Consider the following 9,016-nt stretch of genomic DNA (forward strand, 5'->3'; position numbering starts at 1 on the left):
TAATCCACATGCAATGGCAAGAACCACAATATATTGTGAAAGATGGGGTCTTAAACAGCTACACAAGTAAGCATGATTTGGGGCTACTGAAATGAACTTTAAGGATAGATTCTGGCTTCAGTTATAGGGCAAGTGGTCAAGTTTCAACCACAAAATATATATTTCTTCTTTTCAACCTTGGAAAATGGGGAGGGGGCAGGTTAGGATTCTGGTATGCCACCTGCTTGGCTAAAGAGAGGCTCAGGTGGGCAACTTCCTGGGAATGTTTGCAAATAAAGAAACAGAAGTCTTCAAAAGGAGGGAAGTGTGTCTGGTGCTGATTACTTCACTGAACCAAAGTTTTGGCAACCATTTCAAAGAGGCCCAGTTACTTTATCAGGACATATTTGTGGAGAATTCAGGTGCAGGGACTGTTTTCTCTTCGGCAGAATGCTAATGCAGAAGGATCCTTTTGTGGCCCCAAAACACTCTGATTAATGGTTGTGAGCCGAGGTCTGATGGGCAAGGCAAGGCTTCTTTCTGTAAGCGTGAAGAAATTCACCACAGTCACACTCCTTCTGCTGGCTCTCCTGCTGTAGTGGAAACTGCGGAAGACCATTGTATTATGAGGAGGTAGATGGTGATCAATGCAGCCCTTCCCCATGTGAGAGCAATCTCAGGTCATTAGGGAGTTAACTTTCACACAGCACTGTAAATGATGAGCACCTGGTGATGGGGGAAAAGGTTAGTTTTCACTCTCTGTTAAAAGAAGGGGAGGGCTTCAGATAAGGAGCCAGCCAGGAGAAGGGCTTCTGGAGAACCAGGATGGCTGCCAGAGAAGAAGCGGCTTGCTTGCCTCCCAGGAGACAACTTCCCATCCTTATTTCAGACTCAGCCTGGATAAAAGGTTATTTTTGTTGAAAGATTACTTAGCTTGGGTAAAAGCGTGTATTTTTTGTTTAATAAAACTGCGTACTTTGTTTTCCCCAACACTTGTCTGTGGGAATCATTTCTTTACCGAACCATGGGTAATACACCTGCCTTCGGTGTAATGGGCTAAAACTTGTTTACTGCTTTAGACAGACACAGGTGCATGGATGCTTTAACCTCCTTTATTCCCCATTTCAGTCAGGATCAATTTTTTTGGTATGCACAATATCTCATTCCTTGGAAGCTCAACACTGGCTGTTACCGCACTAGGTATTCCCAGCAATGTATTAAGAGTTTGAAACTGTTATAAAAAATACTGTTTGCACTTTGTTTGGCCCCTTTAGCTGTGAAGATGTCTTCCGACCATTTTTTAGCCATGGCATCCAAAAACCCTTTTAAAGCGATGTTTTTTATAACATTTTCAAACTCTTAATACATCGCTGGGAATACCTAGTGTGGTAACAGCCACTGTTTTGAACCCGGCTTTTCCCATTCCTCTTCTGGCCCAAGTTAAACCATTCATCCTGGCTCATTCCGGAGTCACAGAGCAAGCATACTCTGTGCTCGGGTTGAGCTTCCCTGCGCCATCACACCCCACCCTTTTCCAACCCCCTCCTCAAAGCAGCATGCTGATGGTTAAACGGGGAAAACAGAAGATTGGCTTCTCTCACAGACAATCACAAAGCAGTATGTAAAGAGGCGGGGATTCAAGTGCTTCCTGCTACCTCGGAGCTCTTTCTGAGCAAAATTAAGGCTTTTTAAAAATAAGGCTTGAATTTCTCCCCCCTTTCAGATTGCTCCTTTTTTGTTTTTTGTTCTTAAAATGCTTTTTTATGCAGCAGTTGGGTTTGAGGGGGAAAGGAAATCTTCTCTCACAGGGAGCACTGCGAAGGAAGCCAATTACAGAGCAGCATTTAATGGGGTGGGACTTGGTTTGAGCTTGGGAGACTGTTTTTCTGTATTCATGATTTGATTAGCACGCAGTTTCGCCCCTGATCATTCAAGCCAATGCAGACAGTTTCCCCCAACCCGGGTTACTTTAGTGTGCGATGGAACCCAGGTCCAAGCAGGGAGATCCAACCCATGCATAAAAAACCACAGAAAGAAAAGAAAATGATCCAGACCTCAACACAGAAGGAAAGAAGAAACTAAAAATGGAGGCTTTGGGGCAGCAATTGCCACAGTGCTGCTGTTCTCTTCCTTCGTCTTCTGCTATTCCATGACGGCACATGTTCTCCTGCACTCCCTTTTAATTCATGCCTATTAACACAGCCTTTGAAATGTTGGTGACCCTAAAAATAAACTTTCTGTTGCCACAGTACTACTATTTTTAGCCTAAAAATATTATTAAAAGTGGTATGCTCATAATCTCAGAATAATTTGCAGGCTGAATTGTTCCTGGTTGGTTCTATAGTAATTGTAATATAGTTGGATGCAGTTTGGTGGAGAAACGTGCCAGGCTGCTAGTAACCTTGTGGGGGACTGCAGCTTCAGAAGGCATTAATGCATTGATAGGGGGGGAAACCCCTACATGTGGCCTCTTGGTATGAAAAATAGTATGTATACATTGGCTGGCATAAATGTGTCATGACTATTTGTATTTTTTATGGGAGCTGAAGATAGAAGGGGAGGGGGATTCTCTGGTTACTAGCAGCAATCTTTACCCCAATCTGATTTCATTATTTTTGGAAAATGGACCTCCCAAGGATTCTTTGTTTTAAAATAAGCCACCCGCAATGGGAGTTTTTGGCAAACTCTCTGAATATCTGAACATATCCAGGCAGCTGCTTTTCATTTGACATTCGCTACCGACAAGGGGTGGCTGCGTATGAAGTGGCTGCAGGATACAGCTCACCCATTCATTCCATTGTTCATTAATCCTCTCTCCTGCCCTAAAGCTCATCTTAGGCAAAGGCAACAGTAGGGATCAGGATCCACACATTTTCACCTAAACAGGTGAATCTGCATCCTCAGGGTCAAATTTCAAATACCTTTATTGGCATAGTACAATCTGCAGTATATAAAAGGATAAAATAAAATTAATATAAATCATTCCTTAATGTTGTGATTCTACTTTTGACTAGATTCCCATTGACTACTATCGTCAGAAATTTTGCCACATTTTCGGTTATCTCAGGATCCTTATCAGCTAATAGTTTGTAAAGTATTTTCGTATTATTTGAGGAGAAGTTCAAAACTATAGATTTTATGAGGTTTCCTCTTGGGGAATCATAAAGATGGCAGTCGAAAAGAATATGAGATAGGGACATCCTTCACCACATCTGCAGACTCTTTCAGCGTAAGGTGTTTTCAGGAATCTGCCATGGAGGATCGCTGAAGGCAATTTCTATTGTCTAAGCAATTGATTCCCAGATGGTGAACCAGGGAACATTAAAGTGTGATGAGAGGTTCTGAATTGTGCCCTGAAAATTTCAGCCACCATATGGATCCCTCTGTCACTCTGTGCCCCTTGCAATGAGGAGGCTCCTTGCAACATTGATCCCCATCCCCGCTATATAGGCTGTGAGGTCATCCTGAGAGAGTAGTAAGGGCACACCACGTCCCTTGGTGCAGACTGCGCTGCACTTGACAGGTACAGGAGAATCCTAGATGCACTTCCTGTGCTCCAAAAACACAGTCCCATCACTGAGTCCTGAAAGTACTGGGGAAAAGGCAGTTGAGGCGCCAGGAGGCAATACTAAGGAGCAGAATTGCGTGCCCTGCCTGGCCACTGGCAGGAGTGTTGTTGGCGGGGACCTGGGAGGACTGTGATATCATCTGCACCACTACTAGGCTATCTCTAGGGATTTTCAGAAACTCTGTGATAAAAGCAGGGATTTCTAAATGCAGTGACACAGTGGCACAGACACACGTGAAGCCACCTCATACTGAATCTGACTCCTGGTCCATCAAAGTCAGTATTGTCTACTCAGACCAGCAGCGGCTCTCTGGGGTCTCAGGTGGAGGTCTTTCACATCACCTACTTGCCTAGTCCCTCTAACTGGAGATGCTGGGGATTGAACCTGGGACCCTCTGCATGTTGTTCTTTAAAAAAAAAAATCCCCCACTGCTTGGAGTGGTGGCAAGCAACTAAAGCTGCCGGTGGAACACCTCCTGCCATAGCAGGGGGCCTGGCAGCCCTACTAAGGAGGATGACTATTCATAAAAACTGTCCCTTTGGTATCAGGAGGTGGAGGGATCAAAGCAAAGCTACCACATGCTTGATGCAACTGTATATGCGAGGAGAACCTTTCGCTACATTTACTGTTAGCAGGAATTCATATTTGATTTCCTACAAGTTTGTCCTCAGGTGTTTGAACAGAAGTGGCCTATTTTCTGGCCACCTGCCTGACAAAGAGGCAGTCTTTCATCGGAACATACCAATACATTCACTTTCCCCAAAGACATGCAATCCTCCCCGTATTTTCTGCAAGTAGCGGCAGGAAGAAACAAGTGACGGGAGGAGAAAAAACCCCATGAGATATGAACAGCTGGTCTAAGGTGACTGATGGCTACATTCCAGACTGAGGGAAGAAATCACATACTTCAATGTGTGTGGTATTTCCTCCTTTCTCTGTGTGTTCACACACAAATGGAATACCCTGTCAAATTGCATGCTGCAGAAGAGTTGCATTCCTCATCCTTTATACATACCGCTGCATATATTCTGTAAGGCAGAACTAGATGAGATGTTGGAAACCCTCCCAGTTGGGGGTTTGGAAAGGCGGATGGATTCAGCCCTTCCCTCTCTTCTCCCCACTATTTGGGGGCAATAGAGGCGCATCTAGGATTCTCCAGCACCTATCTCTCATATCAACTGATCAATAGGGCTTCAGACAAAGTTAACACACTCATCCCTAGTTGTTCCACATACATAAGAACTACTACTACTACTACTACTACTACTACTAATGATGATGATGATGATGATGAATTTATTTAATACAGTCCAAGACCAATAAACATAATAATTTATCAGGATTTCAATAATAGTAATAATAATAATAATAATAATGATAATAAATTTATTTAATACAGTCCAAGACCAATAAGCATAAGAACTGATCAGGATTTCCTGCATGAAAAACATTTTAAAGTTGGAAATGGCATGATACCCACAGGTAGATTTTTTTTGCATACTGGTACTATTCCTGACAGTTAGTGTGGTTCCTCAGTGGAACAGGCTTCCCCAGGAGGTGGTGGGCTCTCCTTCACTGGAGGTTTTTAAGCAGAGGCTAGATGGCCATCTGACAGCAAGGCTGATTCTGTGAACTTGGGCAGATCATGAGAGGGAGGGCAGGAAAGGATGTGTCAGTGCTTGGATCTTGTGCCCCTTTCTTACATGCCCAGTGTAATACCAATCACCATTTTGGGGTCAGGAAAGAATTTTCCTCCAGGCCAGACTGGCCAGAGATCCTGGAGGTTTTTTTCCTCTGGGCATAGAGCAGGAGTCATTGGGGGTGTGCGTGGGGGGGGAGGTACTTTTGGATTGTACTGCATTGTGCAGGCCTGCAGGGGGTTCTACTAGATGACCTTGGAAGTCCCTTCTAACTCTATGTTTCTGCACTAACCTTCCTCTAATGAGTTCAGAGATATGTGTATGGTCCTCCTCTTTTCCATCTTATCCTCACAACAACCCTGTGATGTAGCTGAGAGAGAGAGAGCGATTAACCAAACCTCCCCCTGTGATGGGGTTGCCAACCTCCAGGTAGTAGCTGGAGAGTTGCTGCTATTTCAACTGATTTCCAGCCGATAGAGATCAGTTCCCCTGGAGAAAATGGCCGCTTTGGAAATTGGAGTCTATGGCATTGAAGTCCCTCCCCTCCCCAAACCCTGCCCTCCTCAGGATCCGCCCCAAAAACCTACTGCCAGTGATGAAGAGGGACCTGGCAACCCTATACTGAACACTTCCTTCCATTGAGCTTTGTTGCATGCACTGAAAATCAGTATTAATCAAAGTGTGCGATGGGGACTCTATAGATAGCTTTCTTTCGCCATGATATCCTCACAAGTAACTGGTCATGTAGCTTAGGTTGGGAGGCAGCTTGACTGGCTAAACCTAACACACAAGCTTCATAGCTGAGTGGGACTTAGAAGCAGGGTCTCCCCGGTTCTAATTTAACAATCTGACCACTACACCACATGAACGACTGTGCAAATGCAGGCATTACAATATGCTTTCTGGGAAGCCGTGTTCAGTATGCCTAGCTCATATTTTAGTAAAGTAACAAATGCATGGAAATTGCCATGCAGGTTTCCCACTATTTCATTTGGAGAAGGTGTTCGATGTAAAACGTAGAGTCTGTGAAGTGCCCCTGTGTAGATCTGAGTGTTATCTTTGCATGGTTGAGCTATCAATAGCGTTTTGTTCTTTTCTCTTTTTCAAAAGCACTTCACTGCAGCCCAACGAAGCCGTGTCATCGGATTTATGGCACTTGCTCCCTTGTGCCACTAGAGAGCAAACGTTTCCTGTCAAACGGAGGCGGTATCTGGAGGTCGATCTGCCGAAGTGCCCTCTGCCCAGGTGCAAGCCCTGCGGCAGGTGTTTTGGATTATGCTGAAATAAAACGCTTGGACCGGTGTGAGCAAACACACTTTTCCCAGCTCTGTTGCTGTGGGCTTCTTTTGTGTTGCCGGATTGAAAGCCTCTCCCCCCCCCCCATACAACACCCCTAGCTAAACTAAAACCAGATGGTACCTCCCAAAGTGAACAAATGAGCCTTTCTTCAGGAACAGAAGAATAGTCCACATGAAATGTTGTGGGTTTAAAAAAAAAAAACCAAATACAAAAGCAAGGAGAGAAATGGGGCAGCACTGGATGATGGGAAGGATTTCTTCCCCCCGAAGAGAGAAGAAGAAGATAATAAAATCGTAGTAATAAGAAAATGCACTGGAAAAGAGAAAAAGGCAGGAAGACAGAGGTATCTGTAGTGGAGTGCAGTGAATGACACACCCCTGTTCTGCTGTGTTTCTTTACATTTCACTTTATCTTTTGTGAAATGTTTTCAAAAGGATTACTTTGGGGTGGAAAGGATCTTGTGCTTTTTGGAAACTTGCAGGACAAGAAAATAATCCCAAAGTCTTTTGTACGAAGCAACACTTCACATTCTGCAACAGTGTGACGGGACTTGTCTACTCCCCGTTAGTTATATAGTCTGGGGGTGATGCCAGAAGAGAAATGAATTTTGGCAGGTGGACACGTTTAATGTGCTGAGAAATCTGCTGTGATGATAGGTCACAATCCTTCCTCATAAGAGGGCACAGTGTTCACAATGGAGCCCTTCGTTGTTCATTGGAGCCCTGCATTCCCTTAACCTCCTTCAGTCCAGTGTGCACAGAGATGTGTGCAGGTAGCCGATTGAAGTAGGGGCCTGTATTGTCTTTCTGCATTGCAGTCCAGCTCTTCTTCTCTCTGCATCACACCATGGGGGGCAGGGTCATCTTACACCACGGGGGGCGGGGTCATCTTATATTAGGGTTCCCAACTGCCCGATTGTGGCAGGCAGTCACCTGCCAATCAACCGGGCTGCCCACTTGCTAGCTGATGGCCGGTGGGCAGGAGGAGGAAGGGGAGAGTGGTCTTGTGAGCGCATGCACTCCTGGCGCGATACGGTCACTTCCGTATACAGTCTTACATTCACTTATATGTTACAGTTATGTCCAATAATAATATTTGTTGTATATTCTTTTTTTGCGGGGGGTCATCTTTATGGTTGCCAGGTGCCCGGTGGTAAAGGGCAAACCCCCAGCAAATCACCCTCTGTCCGCCAACCAGCTGAAGGTCGGCGGGCAAATGTGCATGCATGCATACACGCTGCGGCACGTCACTTTCAGTTTACAACTGGAAGTGCTGCCTCGAGAGGGGCCTTATACGACTCAAACGGGAGTTTGAGTGGTAAAGGGCTGCTTGTGATGTGGCACTTCTGGGTGTAAACGCATCACAAGCAGCCATTTACCACTCAAACTGGGAATTTGAGTGGTACAAGGCCTCTCGCAAGGCTGCACTTCCGGTTGTAAACCGGAAGTGACGCATGTGTGCGCTGGCGCATCGGCGCACATGCGCGATCCACTCAGCTCTGCCCAAAACGTCCCACTGGAGGAGAGGGGGGACCTTGCAGCCCTCGTCATCTTACATTCAGGGTTGCCTTCCTTTCGAGTAAATGAAGTATTTAAAAGAGGATGAATGAACACACTTTGGGTTTTTCAAACAAATCGGATCAGAAAATTACTAACAACAGAATGCCACACCGCCTTTTACAGCAACACTGTTTATTACCAGGCCTCTTTAATCTTAAAGATGCTCAGTGTCTGACTGTTGTGATAGTCCTTCTACTTTCAAGATATTCCCTTATGTTAGTCTAGTCAGTGTGTTAATTTGAAGACCTTCCCTAAGGCCACCTGTTCCAGTAGGCAATTCAGTTAGTTGAGAGTGCTTGCTTGAACCTGTTGGAGTTGCTCCTTAAACTGTTTAAGCCACTCATCATTCTTCTGGTCTCTATTTTGGAATCCAGAAACATGACACAGACCAGGACACTGGGAACAAATGCATGACACCCAGGAAAATGAACAGTTTCTACATTATGGGAGCAATCACTAGATGTCAGTGTTAGCTAGCACAAGTAGCTCTATATTGCAAGCATGACTGGGGAATTATTTAATGTTGTTCTCATCCATTCAATGGAACTGTCATTCCAATGAGAAGAGGAGCTCTGCGGAGGGCAGTCATGTCTCCATTGACCAGTGGATATCATTCCTACGGTTCTCAATCTTTCCTGCTTTGTCTTGCTTAGCCTGTGTGGCCCTCTTATTTCATTTTTGCTTAGCTGGAAAGCAGGTTTGCATTTCAAAATAAACATTAGATAAGGGAACAGCGTATGGCTGCGTACAGAAGGATGCATGGCAGAAACAAAACCATTAGTCAGAAATGGACTGATCTGGCCTTCCTTGACGCTATCATTCAAAAGCAAGGGTTTATACTGGTGCTGTGAGCCCCTTCCAAGAATCAGTGTGTAACTCTCCAAGTATACAGAGCCCTTTGTTCCAAGTGTGCAGAACCTTGTTCTGGATTTACATTGGTTGTAGTGCTGCTGAACTTTATAGGGTTGCC

This window comes from Euleptes europaea, chromosome 7, assembly GCF_029931775.1.
Source record: "Euleptes europaea isolate rEulEur1 chromosome 7, rEulEur1.hap1, whole genome shotgun sequence".
NCBI lineage: Eukaryota > Metazoa > Chordata > Lepidosauria > Squamata > Sphaerodactylidae > Euleptes > Euleptes europaea.